Raw genomic sequence first — 23700 nt, 5'->3', positions numbered from 1 at the left:
AACATACTGAATTGTAATTGGATGCATTTTACCGCCATATCATACTGTGCTATGATTGGTTAAGACCACCCAAATGGTTAGGTCATGGGCAGTTTGATCCTGGTTGGCGATACGTGAACATGCCAGTTATAGCTAGCTAATAAAGAGCTACGTTAAGAAATATCCTGTAGTGCTGCATTTCATTATTTTGTACAAATTGTGCAAAACAAGATTTGGTGTCAGAGTAAAAGGTCTTACAAGATGGATTTTTCTGGAGTTCCTTCACCTCGAATGGACTGGGAGTCGACAAACTTACCCGGTGCATGGCGTAAGTACAAACAGCATGTGAAGCTAATGTTCACGGGTCCTCTGAAGGACAGAGGAGAAGAGGAAAAATGTAACTACCTGCTCCTCTGGATCGGTGAAAAGGGGAGATATTTACAACAAATGGACACTTACCGAGGCTGAATCAAAGGTACTGAAAACATACAATTGTTTTGAAGCATAAGTTGTGCCGAAGACCAATACGATTTTCGCTAGGTACAAATTCCATGAGAAAGTACAGGGAGCTAGCGAGTCCTTTGAACAGTTTGTGACAGAGCTGCGTTTTCTTGTGAAAGACTGTGGTTATGCAAACCAGGATGAGATGGCCAGGGACTGTATTGTATTTGGAATACACTCACCGGAGTGAGAGAGAAACTTTTGAATGTTGGGTCTGAGGTAATGCTGGACAAAGCTATCGACATAGCCAGATCTCACGAGCTAGCACAGGCTCAGATGAAAACCATTTTGTGCGGCAGCATGAGCGCATCAGGTGAACAAGCAGTGCACGCAGTCAGGCAGAAATCAAAGCACACCTCCGGTGCACAGAGAGCGCGTTTTAGAACGGAGAGAGACATAACTCCAAAACAGAGCGACACAGACTCAAAACGCCCCAAAACATGTAGATAATGTGGATACAAAGTGCATGGCGAACAAGGAAATTGCCCAGATAAAGGTAAACAGTGTACAAAATGTGGAAAATGGAATCACTTTGCAAAAGCTTACCTTGGAAAAACAGTACACACAGTGAGTGAAGATGAAATGTCAATCAAAGAGTCAAACGCTGATGAACTGTTTATTGATTCAGTGACACAGAAAAGTCAAATATCAGAGACAGAGCAAGCCTTTGCTGACATTGAGATAGGAACACAATGCACAGAGCTTAAGTTCAAACTAGACACTGGTGCACAAGTAAACATTATTCCTCTGAATAAGTACCACAGCTTGACATCTGAGTGCGAGCTACAGCCCACCACGTGCAGACTGACTAGTTATGGTGGTGAACAGCTCCCAGTTAAAGGCACATGCACTTTCAAATGCAAATACAAGGAAAGTGACATGTTGGACTTTTATGTTGTTGATACTAGAGCACCTGCAGTGCTAGGTCTTAAAGCATGTTTAGACATGGACCTCATCAAGCTAGTTTTATCAGTGACAGCACCAGTAGAGGCAGACAATTTACTGGAGGGAGTTTGCTGATGTTTTTACATTAATAGGATTATTCCCAGGAGAATGTACCATTCACCTTGACCCAGACGCAACCCCTGTGGTCTACCCACCGAGAAAGATTCCCCTTGCTCTACGTGCCTGTCTGAAGAAAGAGTTGGAGAGCATGGAGCAATCTGACATAGTCACCAAGGTTACAGAACCGACTGACTGGGTGGACGCGTTAGTGGTGGTGGAGAAACCACGCACAGGCAAGCTCCGAGTATGTCTCGACCCAAGAGACTTGAACAAGGCTATCAAATGCCCCCATTATCCTTTACCGACGCTAGATGGCATCACACACAAGCTAGCGGAAGCACACTACTTCAGTGTCATGGACGCTAGATCAGGCTACTGGGCTATCAAGCTCACAGAAGAGTCATCTAAGCTCAAAACATTCAACACACCGTTTGGACGCTACAGGTTCCGTCGCCTGCCTTTTGGGATTATCTCAGCCCAAGACGAGTTTCAGCGAAAGATCGACAAAGTGTACGAAGGCCTCGACGGAGTTGTGGCAATTGTGAACAACATCCTTGTCTATGGCCGAACCAAAGAGGAGCACAACCAAAACCTCCGCGCGATGCTGCAAAGGTCTCGCGAGAGAGGAGTCCGGCTCAACCCCGAGAAGAGCACAGTCGGCGCTACAGAGGTCAGCTACTTCGGACATCTTCTCACAGCGACTGGAATCAAGCCAGATCAACAGAAGACCTCAGCCATAAAAGAAATGGAGCCACCAAAGAACCGTGCAGAGCTGGAAACAGTGCTTCGCATGGTCAACTACTTGGCCAAGTTTGCACCCAGCCTCTCCAATGCTAATGCACCCCTGCGTCAACTGCTAAAGCAGTCCAGTGAGTTTCTCTGGGACAAGCAACACAACATTGCTTTCCAGAATGTGAAAGACTTGATCACGAGAGAACCAGGACCAATCCTTGCCTACTACGACCCCTGACAAAGAGCTCAGACTCCAAGTGGACGCGTCGAAGTATGGACTAGGTACAGTGCTACTGCAAGAAGGAAAGCCCATCGGCCACACTTCCAAATCTCTCACAGACTGTGAAATCAACTATGCTCAAATCGAAAAGGAGCTCTACGCCATTCTGTTCGGATGTAAACGTTTTCATCAGTACACATATGGACGACAAGTCATTGTGGAATCCGACCACAAGCCCCTTGAGTCAATTATGAGGAAACCATTAGCCGCAGCCCCGCCAAGGCTACAGAGAATGATCCTTCAACTACAAAAATACGACTTCACAATCACTCACCGTGCAGGCAAAGACATCCCTGTCGCAGACACACTCTCCAGGAAGTTTCTTACCTATAAGGACAGCAGCCTCAGTGAAGGCATGGGCATGCAAGTGCACACTGTGTACAGTAACTTACCAGTTAGTGACACAAAACTGAAGGAGATCCAAGCAAAAACAGAAAAGGACTCACAACTCGCACAGCTGAGGAAAGTCATGCAGGATGGATGGATGGCTTGAGGAGAGGAGAAAATGCCCTCACAGCATCTCAGGATTCTGGAACCATCGTGATGAACTATCACAGATCAACAGAATCATTTTCAAAGGAGAGAAAATCATTATTCCTACCAGTCTCGAGAAGAGATTTTGACAAAGATCCATGCTGGACACATGGGCATGGAAAAGTGCAAACAGAGAGCATGGGACATTTTGTTTTGGCCCGGAATGTGCAAACAAATAGAGGACATTGTTGGTAAATGCGCCATATGTCTTGAACGACGCCCCTCAAACACCAAAGAGCCAATGTTACCTCACTGTATCCCAGACCGACCTTGGCAGGCCGTGGCAACCGATCTGTTCACCTGGAACAACGAGGACTACATCGTAACAGTGGACTACTACTGCAGATACTTCGAACTCGACAAGCTTCACAGCACCACATCTGCAGCTGTGATACACAAGCTGAAAGCAGCCTTTGCCAGGCATGGCATTGTAGAGACTTTAATATCTGACAATGGGCCCTGTTACAAATCAAATGAGTTTGAATCCTTCACAAAAGCATGGGAGTTCACATGTCACCACAAGCCCACATTACCCTCAAAGTAATGGCCTTGCTGAAAAATCGGTGCAGATTGCTAAATCACTCATGGACAAAGCAAAAGCAGACAAGAGAGACCCCTACCTCAGTCTCCTTGAATACCGCAACACTCCAGTTGACAACTTCAAATCCCCAGCCCAGCTATTGATGAGCAGCATACTTCGCTCAATCCTTCCCAGCACCAACCAGCAGCTACAACCTGAGGTCGTCAGCTGCAAGGAAATGCATGAAAAACGTGCAGAGACAACAACAACAAAAGCGATACTACGACAGGTCAGCTAGACCACTGCCACCACTGATCGACAGAGAATCAGTTAGAATCCAGGAGCATGGCCTCTGGAAGCCAGCATTCATCATCATCCAGCCAGCTGACACTGAACGTTCATATCACGTCTGCACCGCAGAAGGAGCGGTGTACCGCCGAAATCGTCGTCACCTACTGAACACAAAAGAACAACACACTGATGAGATTAACTGTTCCCCTGAAAGAGAATGTGATGGACTAAACACACACCATACTTACCTGCAACACCACAATAACTGTTGACTGACACAGAAGCATGCTCAGCATCATATCGCACAAGGTCAGGAAGAGAGGTCAAGCCCAGAGCTGTCCTATACCTGTGAAATGTCAAAGGGTGTAGGAGGATCGCTGCCCTAAAAGAGTTCCAGACTGTAAACTTGTTATTGAAAGTTCACTTGAAATGCTTTGGTATTGTATTTGTTTGAAATGTTAAGATGTTATTTCTACAGTGAAAGCTGAGAATCCCTTGTTTGAAAAGTAACAGTATGTTGGATTCAGTTGAGTCTATGTTGATTCAGTTGGTGTAGTATGCAATATAAATGGTTACTTACCTTCAGTTCAAACTACAGAGTATGTATTCAAAAGAAACACTTAGAATATGAAAACATTTTTCTTTTGTTTTAAAAGAAGGGGGATGTAATATTCATATGTGTAAAGATACTGAATTGTAATTGGATGCATTTTACTGCCATATCATACTGTGCTATGATTGGTTAAGACCACCCAAATAGTGGTCATGGGCAGTTTGATCCTGGTTGGTGATAGGTGAACATGCCAGTTATAGCTAGCTAATAAAGAGCTACGTTAAGAAATATCCTGTTGTACTGCATTTCATTATTTTGTACAAAGTGTGCAAAACAAGACAATTACAATGAAAAATACCTTTGGTGGTAATATTCTACATGACCCCTTTGGTCACTTTATTTGTCTTGTGATCAGTTACAATGAGAGTAAACTTCTACGGGTACAACACCAAACATGAGAATGATGAGTTGCTTGAATCTGGAGAGAAACATATACTTCATTGGTTATCTAGATTTCACAATTAGTTATTATTGATAGGAGGGGACTTTAACATTGCTATAGATAATTCAATTTAGATGGCCACCAGGTAGGCCAACCAATCAGAATTTGGGTTTGATACTTTTTATGGACAAGTTTGATCTTACTGATATATGGAGAAAGAGATTTCCCGGCCGACGATCATTCACTTGGAGTGACAAAACAGGTTCCAAACAGTCCAGAATAGATTATTGGCTTATATTGAATTGTATTGCTCATGTGTTACTACAAATATTTGTACTATTCCCCTCACAGACCATAGGGCCATTTACATTGTTGTCAAAATATTTACCCCTGATAACTTGGTAAAGCGTCCTACTGGAAGCTAAATAGCTCCTTATTAAATAATGATATAGATAAGTTTGAAGTTAAAGCGCTGCTCTCACACTTTTGGGAAAGGGCTTGTTAAGAAAAATCTTATTGCATGAACTGGGAGCTCTTTAAATTTGAAGTGGCCAAATACCTTAGAAAATATGGTGGTAATCTTGCTAAAACCAGAAGAGCTAAGGAGGAAAAGGTGATCATTATGAGAACTTCCCTTTCTCAGAGGTCCACATCCGGCTTCACAGGGGAGGCGAAGATGGAACTGATTGAGTTACAAAATAAACTGGAAAATATATATAGATTAAATAAACTTTATAATATATAGATTAAACTGGAAAATAGATATAGATAAAATCAATTGGATAATAGATATAGATTAAATAAACTGGATAATATATATAGATTAAATAAACTGGATAATATATATATTAAATAAACTGGATAATATGTATATTAAATAAACTGGATAATATACATACAGTTGAAGTCAGAAGTTTACATACACATTAGCTAAATACATTTAAACTCAGTTTTTCACAATTCCTGACATTTAATCCTAGTAACAAGATTCCCTGTTTTAGGTCAGTTAGGATCACCACTTTATTTTAAGAATGTGAGATGTCAGAATAGTAGAGAGAATGATTTATTTCAGCTTTTAATTATTTCATCACATTCCCAGTGGGTCAGAAGTTTACATACACTCAATTAGTATTTGGTAGCATTGTCTTTAAATTGTTTAACCTTTCTAGGGCAGGCGTTCCGCTAGCGGAACCCATCGACAACATTCCTCTGAAAAGGCAGAGCGCGAAATTTCAATTTTTTTGAAATATGTAACTTTCACACATTAACAAGTCCAATACAGCAAATGAAAGATAAACTTCTTGTTAATCTACCCATCGTGTCCGATTTCAAAAATGCCTTACAGCGAAAGCACAACATATGATTATGTTAGATCACCGCCAAGTCAAAAAAACACAGCCATTTTTCCAGCCAAAGATAGGAGTCACAAAAAGCAGAAATATAGATCAAATTAATCACTAACCTTTGATGATCTTCAGATGACACTCATAGGACATCATGTTACACAATACATGTATGTTTTATTTGATAATGTGCATATTTATATAAAAAAAATCTCAGTTTACATTGGCGTGTTATGTGCAGTAATGTTTTGATTCCAAAACATCCGGTGATTTTGCAGAAATAATCATAATAAACATTGAGAAAAATATACAAGTGTTATTCACAGAATTAAAGATAGACTTCTCCCTAATGCCACCGCTGTGTCAGATTTCAAAAAAACTATACGGAAAAATCATAATCTGAGAACGGTGCTCAGAGCCCAATCCAGCCAGAGAAATATCCACCATTTTGGAGGCAAAAGAAGTTAGAAATAACACTATAAATATTCACTTACCTTTGATGATCTTCATCAGGCACTCCCAGGAATCCCAGTTCAACAATAAATGACTGATTTGTTCCATAAAGTCCATAATTTATGTCCAAATAGCCACTTGTTGTTAGCCCAGTAATCCATCTTCATGAGGCGTGAGCACTTCGTCCAGACAAAAACTCTGTTACAGACTAAGTTCTGTTACAGGTCGTAGAAACAAGTCAAACGATGTATGGAATCAATCTTTAGGATGTTTTTAACATAAAACATCAATAATGTTCCAACTGGAGAATTCCTATGTCTAAAGAAAAGCACTGGAACAAGAGCTAACTCTGTCGGGAGCGCGCGTCACGAGCCTGAGACACTCTGCCAGACCACTGACTCAAACAGGTCTCATGAGCCCCTCCTTTATAGCAGAAGCCTGAAACAAGTTTCTAAAGACGGTTGACATCTAGTGGAAGCCGTAGGAAGTGCAACTTGACTCCATAGACACTGTGTATTCGGTAGGCCAAGCTTTGAAAAAACTACAAACCTCAGATTTCCCACTTCCTGGTTGGATTTGAGTTATGTCATACTCACAGACATCATTCAAACAGTTTTAGAAACTTCAGAGTGTTTTCTATCCAATACTAATAATAATATGCATATATTAGCATCTGGGACAGAATAGGAGGCAGTTCACTCTGGGCATGCTATTCATCCAAAAGTGAAAATGCTGCCCCCTATTCCAAAAAGGTTTTAACTTGTGTCAAACATTTTGGTTAGCCTTCCACAAGCTTCCCACAATAAGTTGGGTGAATTTTGGCCCATTCCTCCTGACAAATATGTTTTTTAACTGAGTCAGGTTTATAGGCCTCCTTGCTTGCACATGCTTTTTCAGTTCTGCCCACACATTTTCTATGGAATTGAGGTCAGGGCTTTGTGATGGCCACTCCAATACCTTGACTTTGTTGTTCTTAAGCCATTTTGCCACAACTTTGGAAGTATGCTTGGCGTCATTGTCCATATGGAAGACCCATTTCCGACCAAGCTTTAAATTCCTGACTGATGTCTTGAGATGTTATTTCAATATATCCACACCATTTTCCATTCCTCATGGTGCCATCTATTTTGTGAAGTGCACCAGTCCTTCCTTCAGCAAAGCACTCCCACAACATGATGCTGCCACCCCCGTGCTTCACGGTTGGGATGGTGTTCTTCGGCTCGCAAGCTTCCCCTTTTTCCTCCAAACATAACAATGGTCATTATGGCCACACAGTTCTATTTTTGTTTCATCAGACCAGAGAACATTTATCCAAAAAGTACGATCTTTGTCCCCATGTGCAGTTGCACGTGGTACCTTCAGGTGTTTAGAAATTGCTCCCAAGGATGAACCAGACTTGTGGAAGTCTAAATTATTCTTGGCTGATTTCTTTTGATTTTCCCATGATGTCAAGCAACGAGGCACTGAGTTTGAAGGTAGGCCTTGAAATACATCCACAGGTACACCTCCAATTGACTCAAATTATGTCAATTAGCCTATCAGAAGCTTCTAAAGCCATGGGATCCTTTTCAGGAATTTTCCAAGCTGTTTAAAGGCACAGTCAACTTAGTGTATGTAAACTTCTGACCCACTGAAATTGTGATAGTGAATTATACGTGAAATAATCTGTCTGTAAACAATTGTTGGAAAAATTACTTGTGTCATGCACAAAGTAGATGTCCTAACCAACTTGCCAAAACTATAGTTTGTTAACAATACATTTGTGGAGTGGTTGAAAAACAAATTTTAATGACTCCAACCTAAGTGTATGTAAACTTCCGACTTCAACTGTAGATTAAAAGCAGAAGGAGCCTGTCTATACGATTGGTAACAGCTCTATCAAACTGAAACATGGCTCTTCACCTAGATTTGAGTTAAACAGAGGAATTTGGCAAGGTTGTACTATCTCACCGTGTCTGTTTTTATTAATCACCCAACTTCTTACAAATTCTTTCAATTATAGTCTTTTACAAGGTATTCCCATAAATTATTATAAACCAGCTGGCTGATGATACTTTTTCTGAAAGACCCTAGTCAGATTCCCATATCGATCAATGTGATACAGTCCTTTTCTAAAGCATCTGGTCTATGTCTTAACATTAATAAATGTGAACTCATGGCTGTCAAAGATTGTGTGACACCCTCATATGATGGTATTCCAGTGAAAGAAGAGCTTACATATTTAGGCATAACCATTACTAAGGATTAGAACTCTAGAGGCTTGCTAAATTTTAACCCTCTTATAAAAAAAACAGAAGAAGCTAAATCAATGGACTTATCTTTAAAAGGAAAAGTCCTAATAACCAAGACTGAGGGTCTCTCTAGGCTAGCATATGCTGCTCTATCTTTATATCTTGACCGTAAAATAAGCAGAGATAGACCAGATGTTTTTGAACTTTCTGTGGAGAAACCGTACCCATTACAATACGAAAAGTGTTACAATGAACACTTATGAGTATGGTGGGCTGAATTTTCTGGACATTACTGCCTTAAACAATACTTTTAAGATCAATTGGCTAAAACAATTCCAAAGAAGACCCACTACTATGTAGAACTTTATTCCTCATCATGTCTTCTCTACTTTTGGTGGTCTTAACTTCATGTTGGTTTGCAATTATAGTATTGACAAAGTTCCAGTGAAACTCTGCTTTTCACCAGGAGATTTTCTTGTCATGGCCCTTAATTTATAAGCATCATTTTTATCCACACAGATATTATATATGGAATAATCGGGACATAATGTATAAAAATACGTTTTTTATTTTTTTATTTTTATATTTGTTCTGAAATAATATCCAATTGGTGAGCCAATTTTTAAATGGAGAGTGTATTTTACTTAATTAGAAGGAATTCTTATCACTTTGAAAGATCCCTGTAACACCTAAATATTTTTCAATGGTTTTAGATGCCATTCCATCACGTGTTGCTTTATTATTCTGGAACGCATCAAGACCTGACACTCAGAACATACCTACGATTAACCCTGTTGACTCATCAGTAGGAAAGATTTTTTTTCTTTTGGTCCATTCAACAACAACAATAGAGCCTCGTTTCAGCAGGAAGTTGTATCCATACCTTATTTTCCACCATAATTTGCAAATAAATTCATTACAAATCCTACAATGTGATTTTCTGGATTTTTTCCCCCTCATTTTGTTTGTCATAGTTGAAGTGTACCTATGATGAAAAATACAGGCCTCTCTCATCTTTTTAAGTGGGAGAACTTGCACAATTGGTGGCTGACTAAATACTTTTTTGCCCCACTGTACCTACTTAATAACAAAATGAAGGAAGTTTATTTTTAAATTATTCATAACTATTATCCTGCAAACCACTATATGAAGAAGTTTAAGAAAAACATATATTAAAATTTTACTTTTTGTAATGACTACACAAACGGTGTTGCATCTTTTTTGGCATTGTATTCATGTAAGGAATCTTGTAAGACATTAGTAGATTTTTAATTGAACACATTTATGTAGATTTACGCTATAATGGAGAGATGTACTGCTTGGAATCTTTACCTATGAAACAATTTTATGTAAGCTAGAGGTTTTACTCCGTCCAGACCGGACACTGAAGGCCTGGTTTTAACATGGACATAGTCTCAGCCGGTAATATAAATACTGAACAAAAGTATAAATGCAACATGCAACAATTTCAACGAGTTCACCGAGTTACAGTTCATATAAGGAAATCAGTCAATTGAAATAAATTCATTAGGCCCTAATCTATGGATTCCACACAAGTGGGCAAGGGCGCAGCCATGGATGGGTCTGGGAGGGCATAGGCCAAGCCACTTGGGAAAAAGGCCCACCCACTGGGTTAACAGGCCTAGCCAATAAGATTTAGTTTTTACCCACAAAAGGGATTTATTACAGACTGAAATACGTTCATGAGCTGAAATACGTTCATCAGCTGTCAGGGTGGCTGGTCTGAGACGATCCCGCAGGTGAAGAAGTTAGACGGGGAGATCCTGAGCTGGCGTGGTTACACGTAGTCTGCGGTTGTGAGCCCTATCAAAGTCCAGGTCTGTGACCAGCGCACTGCGTCCCTCTGGTCACACAGAGGTACATAGGCGACTCACACTATACTCCTGGACATCCCTGAGAACACAATGTACTGACCATTCTGACCATAGAAACAAAACTGGCCACACAGTGACCATAGACTAGAAAGTGCCTGGACCACCTAGAGAACACAAAACACTGACCCGAACAAAATAGAATATCCTTACTGACCATGAAAAAGCTCTATTCAACAAATGACTGGAATTCTACCACTGCAATAAGATATGGGTGTGCGACTTTCATCTAATTCGATGTCTGAGGTAATGAGGTGAGGTGATGTCTGGTGAGGACCTGCTTTACAACAGGCCTACAAGCCCTCAGTCCAGTCTCTCTCAGCCTATTGCAGACAGTCTGAGCACAGATGGAGGAATTGTGCGTTCCTGGTGTAACTCGGGCAGTTGCCATGCTGTACCTGTCCCGCAGGTGTGATGTTCGGATATACCGATCCTGTGCAGGTGTTGTTACATGTGGTCTGCCACTGCGAGGACAATCAGCTGTCCATCCTGTCTCCCTGTAGCGCTGCTTAGGTGTCTCACAGTACGGGCATTGCAATTTATTGCCCTGTCCACATCTGCAGTCCTCATGCCTCCTTGCAGCATGCCTAAGGTACTTTCACGCAGATGAGCAGGGACCCTGGGCATCTTTCTTTTGGTGTTTTTCAGAGTCAGTAGAAAGGCCTCTTTGGTGTTCTACGTTTTCATAACTGTGACCTTAATTGCCTGCCGCCTGTAAGCTGTTAGTGTCTTAACGACCTATCCACAGGTGCATGTTCATTAATCGTTTATGGTTCATTGAACAAGCATGGGAAACAGTGTTTAAACCCTTTACAATGAAGATCTGTGAAGTTACTTGGATTTTTACAAATTATCTTTGAAAGGCAGGGTCCTGAAAAAGGGACGTTTCTTTTTTTGCTGAGTTCATATCACACTCGCACATTTGCATTTAATTTCTTTCACTAGCAAATGCGAGTGAACTGCTGGCTCTTTAGAGCCCACTGAATGTCCATCTTATGTTCGCTAACGTTAGCTTGAAACATTTTGTGTTTACCTTTCCACAACACACAGAGTCGAAAAGGGATTTGTCCACGTGTTTACGTACAGATGACAGTCGGCAAACTCAGCATCACAACAAACAGGAGGGGCAGACACGGGGTAGCGACGTCGAATAATGATGTATTAATCTCCATGTCCGTTGACACATGTCTGTGTGTTGCAGCTCGAGAATCGGGATGTTAGATTTACTCAGTGGATTTATTTTTTATTAAAAGTTATTTTGTAAAAAGAAAATCAGGCTTTATTCATTCATACATACTTTTAACTCGGCTCTCGTACCTGAGTACATGGACAGAGAATTGCGTAGTCGGTACGAAAAATGCGTGCATGTTGGCAGGTCTGTAATAGGCCTGTGATACTGACCTGTAAACAACAGCCATCTCTATAGTGTTGGTCACCAGGAGGTTGTAACCAACGACCTCAACTTCTGAAAAAAGTATTTATGTCGCTGTTCTCAATTAATCCTATTATTACATGAAATTACATTTTTGTGATTTTTCACAGTTCCACAACGATTGTCAGTGTAACCAAACATTCCCTCTCTCCCACCTCTACATAGAATGTTCAATATACAGGGATGCAAACTGGTGAGGGGCCAAAAAGGTGTAACTTTTTTTTGCACTGAATTAATTAATTAATTAACAAAGAATATGATCTACATGATCAGTCTCGTGAATCTAACTCACAGCTAAAAAATGTAAAGAAAGCAATCCAATGTTATTTGTGGGCCAGAATTTACCACAAATGACACTCAAGTCTTGAGAAGAAAAAAAAACTAATATTGCAGTTAGCCATGACAGCCTTTATAATAGAACGCTTGTGACCACACACATCTAAATATTGCACTTGTGAAAAAAACTAAGTAGAAATAGAATGAAACAAACAGGCTTTCTATTTTTTCTCTATTATAGTGGCCACTGTAGTAGACATCGATCAAGTGCACAAGGCTACATGTGTACAAAAATAATGTTCACCGAGTAAAAAAATAAATAATCACCCCTCACTCACACGTGTAACTGTCAAGTTCAAAACAACAAAAACAATATATTTGGCCTACACTGCACATTATTACAGATGCCTGTGGACATCTGTTCTACAATGTGCCAGCAGAGCACGATACCCTTTGTTGGCATAATTGATCTCTTTTAGGCAGAGTACACCTGGCATACCCCTTTTTATCCACTGTATTGAAAAAGTGAGAAAGAGGTTAGGTATGTGGTGTTCCTTTCAACTCTATAGTGGCATCCAGTTTAAGCCAGGCCCAGCTCCAGCTACACTTGATCCCTGAATCCACTCGTTTAACAAGTAACGACTCATTTTCACCTACTTCTCTTATTCTGAAAATTGACCACATACTGTAGAGGGAAAACATTAGTTCACAGATAATAGTTGGCTATTTAACATTGCACGGATTGCCAGGGTCCAGAAAGCTACTAACGCGTTATAACTTGAGGAACGGCAAGGATCCGTATACCAGTTAATACTAGAGCGAATTGGTTAGGTTAGTAACGTTCGCTCACCTGATGTTGTAACGTTAGCTAGCTGACTTCATTAGCCATCAAATTTTCACACCATAAACTCAATTATTTGATCAGTGAAGTTGGCTAATGTTGCTCAACATTTTTCTGGCTAACTAACGGAGAATTCGATCAAACTAGCAATGGTAACAATACTTGTTCCACCACACTTTCTCCCTCACCTAAAACTTTCCAAATGCCAGTTGTTTTTCGGTTACAGCTCATTAAATACGCTTCATCACTTTCTCGCCCCCATGGTCAGGCTTCTCACCTACCTCTTTGTTATCGTTCAGGAGACGCGCTGCTGTAGCTGGCAAACTGCCATTCCCCTCTCCTCTCTTTCCAGAGCGCGCTGATGCTATAATTAGCTAATTGGTTGCCTCTTCTCTCTTCAGTCGCGTGCTGCATTCTGTTGTTATGTAAACGATGGGCCGAGCTTTGGATACAGCCAGTATTGCCACAAACACGCATCACTCGTTCGCATAGTGATCCAAAGCCACCCCCTCGCCCAAACTTTTCTCATCGGATCTACACGAATCACATAGGTCACCTATTTTGGATTCAAAACAGCGGATTTTGCCGAAAGGTGACTAGTTAGCATCCCTGAATATACCAATAGCTCCACCTAGCCCAATGTTGGGCAAGGGAGAGGTTCTGACCAAATGCTCTCTCCTCCCATCTAATCATTTCAGACGGGGGATTTAACCAAGTGGGTGTTTGAGATTGATTGCAGTAGTGATGTGATGCTCTCGAACATGTCCAGAGTTTTGTAAGGAAATGCATCAGCAAATCATAGGTTGTGTCCCAAATGGCACCCTATTACTTGCCATTTGGGCCTTGCCATACCCAGATGTCAAAGGTCATAGCAGTGCTGCTCAAAAATACAGTACACGCCCGCCTCTCCGACCCTGTGTCTCAAATGGCACCCTATTCCTTGCTATTTGGGCCTTGCCATACCCAGATGTCAAAGGTCATAGCAGTGCTGTTCAAAAATACAGGACACTCCCGCCTCTCCGACCCTGTCGGGGTCGGGCCGGCTCTGCCCTGGAATGCAGAGGGATGAGCAGCACAGTGGAGATGGGAATGTCCTGCTACACCCACCAACTCTACACAACCTCTAATCCGTGCGGACGCATGTAAAAACAGACACAAGATGGATGGGTGACCACAATGGGAAAAAAAAAAACACGGGAATTCAATGCATTCCAAAGTGATGTAGCTAAACATCCAGCCTTGCTTTTTTTGGTGAAAGGGATAGTCCACTCAAAGTACCCCCTTTGTTACCTTGCTAGCTATGTATAGTCATAGTAAGAGAGAGTGAGCAAGGTGGCCACTGTTAGGTTAGGTCGCAAATGGCACCCTTAACCCTATATAGTGCACTACTTTTAACCAAAGCCCTATGGACGCTGGTCAAAAGTAGAGCACTAAATATGGAATAAAGTACCAATTGGGGCGCAATTTTTGATGGGGTAGTTTGTAGGTTGTGTATAGGCCATCCTCACCAGGTACAGTCTGGTCCACCAGAGCCAGGCCCACGCAGCTGTTCTGACAGCTGGCCGAGAGACGATGACCGCCGGGGATACTCAGCACATCCAGCCACAACACACTGCAGAAAGAGGGAACAGTGAATACACACACACAACTGAGAGGCAACAGAAGACAGAGGGAACACAAACTAACTTGCTGGGCAGCTCAGGGATGAGTCTCCACTGGCTGCTCTTCAAATTGGTGAAAGGAAGACTTCTATTGGAGAGAAAAGATGTTTACTCGTCTCCCACACCAAACATTACAAAACTCACTGTACACACACACAGGCACATAGGCTTACCTCCTTGTAAAGATGAATCCACTGGTCATGACCACTGAGCAGAAACACTGTCTCACTGCATCCATCTCCACACTGCACTCTAGCAGAGTTGTTATTCATGTCATTAACAATGTAAGGAAGTGATAAACATGGTATCATCATGCCAGGCTTTTTTATACATTTTATGTAAATAGTCCAGTGGCCATTTGATTAATTGTTCAGCAGTCTTATGGCTTAGGGGTAGAAGCCGTTAAGGAGTCTTTTGGTCCTAGACTTGGCACTCCGGTACCGCTTGCCGTGCACTAGCAGAGAAAATAGTCTATGACTTGGGTCTGACACCGCCTATTATGTAGGTCCTGGATGGCAGGAAGCTTGGCCCCGGTGATGTACTGGGCCGTACACACTACCGTCTGTAGCGCCTTACGGTCAGATGCCATACCAGGCGGTGATGCAACCGGTCAGGATGCTCTCGATGGTGCAGCTGTAGAACCTTCTGAGGATCTGGGGATCCATGCCAAATCTTTTCAGTCTCCTGTGGGGGAAAAGGTTTTGTCATGCCCTCTTCACGACTGTCTTGGTGTGTATAGACCATGAAAGTTTGTTGGTGATGTGGACACCAAGGAACTTGATACTCTCGACCCACTCCACTTCAGCCCCGTCGATGTTAACGGGGGCCTGTTCGGCCCGCCTTTTCCTGTAGTCCACGATCAGTTCCTTTGTCTTGCTCACATTGAGGGAGAGGTTGTTGTCCTGGCACCACACTGCCAGTTCTCTGACTTCCTCCCTATAGGCTGTCTCATCATTGTCTGTGATCAGGCCTAGCACTGTTGTGTCGCCAGCAAACATAATGATGGTGTTGGAGTCGTGTTTGGACACGCATTCATGGGTGAACAGGGAGTACAGGAGTGGATTAAGTACACACCCCTGAGGGGCCCCAGTGTTGAGTATCAGAGTGGCAGACGTGTTGTTGCGTACCCTTACCACCTGGGGGCGGCCCGTCAGGAAGTCCAGGATCCAGTTGCAGAGGGAGGTGTTTAGTCCCAGGGTCCTTAGCTTAGTGATGAGCTTTGTGGGCACTATGGTGTTGAAGGCTGAGCTGTAGTCAATGAACAGCATTCTCACATAGTGGAAAAGGGCAGTGTGGAGTGCGATTGAGATTGCGTCACGGTAGTGTGTACAATAATACTCTTTGTGGTAAAGCTGGAAGGGGTGAACTGCAGCTCCAGGTTCAGACAGCTCTCTAAGAAGACAAAGCAATAGGCTATAATCATGTTCACTAGGCACTAAACAGAAGAAAATTATTCATAACAAAGTGAAAGGGGGAGGTACTATCTGAACTGTCCAATAAGAAACTCTTGTTTTCCATCATATAACATTTTGAAACATTTTACTATGGTGTTCTTAATTAACACAACCCTGCAGAACTACGTGAATACCAGAAGGGAATTGTGTGTTAACTTCTATGTAATTCAACTGCAGCGGGTGACAGATAACTTATGTGCAATGAACTCCAGGTTCAACTCTGACCATGGCTTGTAGTCACAGTAGATGTTGAGGAACAGAGTGGCTTTGTCACCAGAGTCCTGGAGGGAAACGAGTGAAGACAAGTGTTATGGATACAGTGATGGATGAATACACTTTCATCTACCAAAGAGAGAGAGAGAGAAGTGATCAGGGTCATATTATGTTCAGTAGTCAAGAACTATAAGAACATGTCCCAAAACAGATAGAAACATGGAGGCACTGTCTGAACTTGCCCATTAGAAAAGCTTTTTTCCAGTTATCCTACAGTATTTCCTAATGAACATGACCCATGGAAGATATGTGTATGGGTTGGATATGTGTACAAATCCACTCACTAGGAGAAGGGTAGGGCATTTAAGAATATCTTGATGGACGTTATGCCTACGACCAGCCCCCTGTTTGGTGGGGATTTGTTGATAGCATCAGTTGATACAATCTCTGCATCAACTGAAGAGACAGATATACATTAATTAGCAAGTTGACTGACGTTACACATTTTGTACACACACACACACATTTTGAACTTGTATGAGTCGATTAACTTTTATGGCTTTATGGCTTTAAGACAGGATAGTACCTATTACTTCTGAGCGGATGTGGGCTATCCTATCCTCTTAGGCAGGCGTTTATAAAAATAAAAATAAATCACTGTCTTTCTTACAGAGAGCACACCTCACTGTCACAACCAAGTTCACCAGTGTAGCAATAATGCAACAGTAGCAGGATACATTACGGAGCTATCTCATCTTCACCTGGTATGTAGATGTACTTCTTTAGCAACAGGTCTGATTTTCTGTTGGAGGTATTGGTACCTGAAACAGACAACTTTGCCTTTCAGAGTAGCGGTGAGTAACGTTAGCTCTTGCTCTCCAGCCAGCAGAGTCCGTACATGTGTTACTCTGGGACAGAAAAAGCGTCTGAAACTATCCTCTGCGAAGGGACACAATTCTTTCCCCTCACGCAGCATGCTCTTGACCTAGTAAATACGAGTGCAAAACACCATCTCATGTAAATAATCACAACTTCCCATCACCGGCATAGGAGCAATCGAAAAGCACAACATCCGGGTGTGGGAGGAACCACGAGTAAAATGGTCAACGACTTCTAGCAAATCAGCGTGGAGTTCTTCAACCAATCACTTCACTTCACAGTTCAGTCACTGCAAAGCAATTTGTTAAATCAACCACTAGCTGTCAGCAAAATCTCAATAAAAAAGTATATGATCCTGTCTGTGGATGTTCCAAAGCAACGAAAGAAAAAGCATACACATTTCTTGCCGTTGTATATAAATAGAAGTCATCCGTTGGTTTATTCAGTTTATATATTGACTTATTTGACTCAGTGTCCTCAAACGGTTTTCATTTGTGGCTTTAAGACAGGATAGTACCTATCACTTCTGATCGGATGTGGGCTCTCCTCTTGAGCAGGCGTTTATAGAAAAATAAAATAAATCACTGTCTTTCTTACAGAGAGCACACCTCACTGTAACAACCAAGTTCACCAGTCAGTCCCTGACACATTTCTACATATATCTCTGTGAGTCAAGCATCTCTAATTAAAACAATTGTTATATTGTGGAGGTGAGATGAATGATGAGTTTTTTGAAGAGCCCATATCAGACAGTAGGCTTAAACAATTTAGAATATGGTTATCAGTGTGTGTGTGTGTGCTACACCTGCATTGCTTGCTGTTTGGGGTTTTAGGCTGGGTTTCTGTACAGCACTTTGAGATATCAGCTGATGTACGAAGGGCTATATAAATACATTTGATTTGATTTGCTAGTGATGTGCGGGTCAGTTGTTCATAACCCATCCACAACGGGCCCGACTATATATGATTAAGTGAAAATCTGAGACCTGACCTGACCCGACCCTAAGCCGCAAAAATATCAAATGCGCTTTACATTCAGTACATTTTTTGACAGGGGGTGCAGGATCTTTTTAAAGCCTTATTTAGATAGACCTATGTTCCTGCTTAATATTTCCGACAATTTGGTAGGCTATGTTAGACAACTTCTGTCTTTACTTGTTTCCCTAGAATACTAAATAGGCTGGGTTTCTGTACAGCACTTTGTGACATCGGCTGATGTAAAAAAAAGGGCTTTATAAATACATTTGATTGATTGATGGATTGATAAAGAGCCTAAACCCTTGCTCGCCAGAAAATATGTCATACATCGATAGAATGCTTTAATCTAAGTGATATTGGTAAAGTTATCTTTCATATCTGCTTCTCTTGAGCAGCAAAGACATTTACAGACCGGGGAGAACATGCAATAGCTCAACAACAACAAAAAACAGGAAATATATTCCATGCAAAATTTCCAAATGAGATCATTTTGACCAGTTTTAAGGGAACTAAAAGCTGTGAAAACGATGCATATTTTATTTGGATGAAATAGCATACTAGCTGTTATGATGTTGATAAAGATAGGCCCTAGCACATTTCTCCACCCCTGTTCCCAAAATGTACATTTGATGTAGAATTTTTCGAAGAACTGCTTCATTTTGTTCATATTTTATTAGGCTATGTGAGAGGTTATAGACCTAGAGTCAGTGTCCAGATTTAATTTACTGTTCCATTTAACCCATCTGAACAATAGCCTAGCCTAGTTCCCTTGACATGCCATATTTGAAGTCCCCGTCTTATGACTGTCGAATTTGTATTGTGCCTCACAATCATCACACATAACATATTTCCCAAACATTAGGGTACTGTTCTGGCCCTCCCTTCTCTTTATTTTCTACTCTCCATTTTGCAGATTTTCTCTTATTGAATTAAACTCTGACATAGTCCTTTTTGCCTCAGTTGATCAATGTTAAAATTTTCTGCCCAAATTCCTAAAAGCATTTGGCAATTGGCCTGTAGTTGGCGCCCATGTAGTAAGGCCCTAAGGAACAGGAGGATTTCTAGGTCGAATCCAGGTCTGACTGAAAAGATAGTGGAATCATTTTGTGCTCTGAGACTTGACGACTGTCGCCTCATTCATAGTGAATTAAACTCATAAACACCCCACTGGGCACAAGTGCAAGTTAAACATTTACATTTGGTTGAGTTGTCAACTAATTGAATTCAACGTGAAATCAACAAAAAAATTCACCATGACGTTGGCTTAGGTTAAAGTTGGGTGAAAAAAAATGAGAAGGGTGTAATTGCTGCCTGCAATTTGGGGCATTCCTGCATCTGCTGGAACCCCTCTTTATACTTCTATTGGTCAGTTTATAAGCTAGAACAGGTGGGGGAGCACCATTACAGTAGGTGGCGTTAATGCACAATGACGTTGGATGCCAGCCGCCTATAAACTCCACCGAAGAAGGGGAGGGGGCGACAATGATAGCTAGCTAGCGAACAACACTGTGTGCTAGCTTAGCCAGCTAGTCCGGTACAAAGCAGGCGGGGGCAACACTGTGTGATAGATGCTATCTAGCATCTATCACATGTGCTAGCTAGCACATCGTGTCCCTAACTAGCAAGCTAGCTAGTTAGGCAACACACAGTGTGCCCCAGCCTCCCGCCTGCTGAGCTAGCGACCGGTAGACAGGAGGCGGGGGCCACACTGTGTGCTAGCTAACTAGTTAGCTAGCTCATGGTGTCACCCCAGCCTCTCTCTCCTTCTGTGCTAGCGTGTGGCAGGGGCGACTGGTAGACAGTGCCCTTTGCCCCTGCCAGACGGGTACTACTTTCCAACAGTTCTGTTAACGACGGTGAGGCGTTCATGCAGGAACCAATAGGTGCTCGAGTGGGGCCGTTCAAGTAGGGAGACAGTTCCAGAAAAAAAGGAGGTCTGTTTTTAATGAAAAACTGACTTTGTCTTGTCCTGTATTAGTCAGTGAGATCATTGGCAATTTTTGCGGAGTAATAATGAACTTGAGTATTGAATTGAAGAAGAATATGAAGAGAATCTAGGAGCAGATACATTTTTATGTATTGTTGAGGTTAGGCTTGGTTGCACTAGGAGACGGATATACTGTGTCATGGTGTAATACAGATTAAACATGTGTTTTTTTCTGGAGATGAGATGCTGAATTATTCTGATGACACGAATACCCTTCACAATTTTATTAGAGACAAATGACATGTGATCTGTCCAGTTGTGGATTCCTAGGAACTTGGAAGATTGTATATGGCATTTTTATTTACTTATTTGCTTTGAACCAGTTGTCTATCAAGTTCAATATGACTATATGTTTTGGGGTATCTTTATCTGATATAAAAATAGTGGTGTAATTTATCATTTACAAATAGTTGAACTCGGAAGTTTACATACACTTATGTTGGAGTGTAACGGCTTTCATCGGAAGAAGAGGAATCATCGGACCAAAATGCTGCAAAATGCTGCAGGGTACATCTTTAAGCAAGGTGAAAAACACTAAACAGAAATGAACTACCCACAAACTAAGATGGCAACACAGGCTACCTAAGCATGATTCCCAATCAGAGACAGCGAAAGACAGTTGTCCCTGATTGAGAACCATACCCGGCCAAAACATAGAAATAGAAAAACCTAGACAAACAAATATAGAATGCCCACCCAAATCACACTCTGACCAAACAAAAAGAGAAACATACAAAGCAATCTACGGTCAGGGCGTGACAGTACCTACCCCCAAAGGTGCGGACTCCGGCCGCAAAACCTGAACCTACAGGGGAGGGTCTGGGTGGGCATTACTCCGCGGTGGCGGCTCTGATGAGGAACGTGGACCCCGCTACACCTTTGGCTCGGCCCACTTAGGTGATGCCTCTAGAGCGGGGACCCTCACCGCCGACCCCGGACTGAAGGACGCCTCTGGACTGAGGGGCTGCGACTCTGGCGGCTCCGGACTGAGGGGCTGCGACCCTGGCGCCTCCGGACTGAGGGGCTGCGACTCTGGCGCCTCCGGACTGAGGGGCTGCGACTCTGGCGCCTCCGGACTGAGGGGCTGCGACTCTGGCGCCTCCGGACTGAGGGGCTGCGACTCTGGCAGCTCCGGACTGAGGGGCTGCTACTCTGGCAGCTCCGGACAGGAGGGCGACTCTGGCAGGTCCGGACAGGAGGGCGACTCTGGCAGGTCCGGACAGGAGGGCGACTCTGGCAGCTCCGGAGTGAAGGGCGACTCTGGCAGCTCCGGAGTGAAGGGCGACTCTGGCAGCTCCGGAGTGAAGGGCGACTCTGGCAGCTCCGGAGTGAAGGGCGACTCTGGCAGCTCCGGAGTGAAGGGAGAATCTGGAGGGAGAGGACGGAGAGACAGCCTGGTGCGTGGGGCTGCCACAGGGCTGGGGAGACCTACAGGAGGCCTGGTGCGTGGAGGAGGCACCGGATGAACCGGGCTGTGGGGGAGCACTGGAGCTCTGGTGCGCAGCCTTGGCACCACTCCTCCAGGCTGGATGACCACTTAAGCCCAGCCCCTCCAGAGTGCAGGCTCAGGTCGAACCGGGCTGTGGGGGAGCACTGGACATCTGGTGTATACCAATCTCACCTCTCCCTTAGGCTCAATGCCCACATTCGCCCGGCACGAGCGGAGAGCAGGCATAGGGCGAACTGAACCCTCCCAACACCCCGGAGACACAGTATGCAGAGCCGGCGCAGGATACGCTGGGCACCAGAGACCAAACGCTCTGAGCTGGCATAATCCGCCCTGGCTGGATGCCCACTCTCGCATGGCACTTGCGGGGGGGGCTGGCCTATAGCACTCCGGGCTATGAACGCGCACTGGAGACACTGTGTGCTCCATCGCATAACACGGTGCCTGACCAGTACCACACAGTACCACACTGCCTCCAGTAAGCACGGGGAGTTGGCTCAGGTCTCTCGCAATCTCCCCGTGTCCCACCCCCCCCCCAAAAAAAAATTGGGGGCTGCCTCTCGTGCCTGTTGCGCTGCCTTACCTCATATCGCTGCCGCTCAGCTTTAGCTGCCTCCAGTTCTTCTTTGGGGCGGCGATATTCCCCAGCCTGTGCCCAGGGTCCCTTGCCGTCCAATATCTCCTTCCATGTCCATGAGTCCAACACTTTCTGCTCCCTGTTACCCCGCTGCTTGGTCCGTTTGTGTTGGGTAGTTCTGTAACGGCTTTCATCGGAAGAAGAGGAATCATCGGACCAAAATGCAGTAGGGTACGTGTTCATCTTTAATAATTGCACTGAACACTGAATATACAAAACAACAAAAGGAAAACCGAAACAGTCCTGCAAGGTGAATAACACTAAACAGAAATGAACTACCCACAAACTAAGATGGCAACACAGGCTAGCTAAGTATGATTCCCAATCAGAGACAACGAAAGACAGCTGTCCCTGATTGAGAACCATACCCGGCCGAAACATAGAAATACAAAAACCTAGATATACAAACATAGAATGCCCACCCAAATCACACCCTGACCAAACAAAAATAGAAACATACAAAGCAATCTACGGTCAGGGCGTGACAATTACTATACTAATTGACTTGGAGAAGTGAGAATGAAGGGTTTGGAATTATGAAGTGTCTGTTTATTTTCTGTGTTGATTTCCCTTACTTTAATAGGAGTATAGAATATTTTGAAATATAAGTGATAAGAGGACGGAATGTGATGCAAAATTTTATGTTGGTGCATTTCTATATTATACATTTCTGTGTTCAATGTTTGCCCTTTTCTATAAACCAATTTCCGTGTTAATGTAAGGGACTTTATTGAACGAATCCTCACTCACCCTTGTTTTGAGAACCATATCACAGTTTCAAGGTATCACTTAGGGAGAAGAAGCCTTGTGAGGTATTGGTCTGTCACATGCATGACCCATTATTGGTTTTTCACAGGAATGAAGCAAACATGAATGATGAATAAGCTAAGTCATGCAAATATGACTTGTCAGTACATAAGAGAACTAACGGGACTGCCCCGTTAGCGCTCCTGACAGATGTTCACTATGGTGCATCAAGTTTGTTGGAACCTCTCCAACGCGCTGACAATAAACAATGATTAATTTAAGATTGACTTTGAATGTCCCTGTTTAAGAGTTTCCACAACAGTGTGTTGTATGTAGAGACAGTGAGATCTCCTGTTGGACTATGTTCTCCAGTTCAGGAATAGCTTGTGCCA

The 23700-nt window shown here is 42.9% G+C and overlaps 1 pseudogene; it reads right to left on the bottom strand.

Annotated features, from left to right (window-relative positions):
- Positions 1–1083: 1083 nt before the first annotated feature.
- Positions 1084–17694, bottom strand: LOC115104761 (KICSTOR complex protein kaptin-like; annotated as a pseudogene).
- Between the last annotated feature and the right edge of the window lie 6006 nt (positions 17695–23700).

Source organism: Oncorhynchus nerka, linkage group LG22 (genome assembly GCF_034236695.1).
Source record: "Oncorhynchus nerka isolate Pitt River linkage group LG22, Oner_Uvic_2.0, whole genome shotgun sequence".
Lineage (NCBI taxonomy): Eukaryota > Metazoa > Chordata > Actinopteri > Salmoniformes > Salmonidae > Oncorhynchus > Oncorhynchus nerka.
This window is presented reverse-complemented; position numbering and strand designations above follow the sequence as displayed.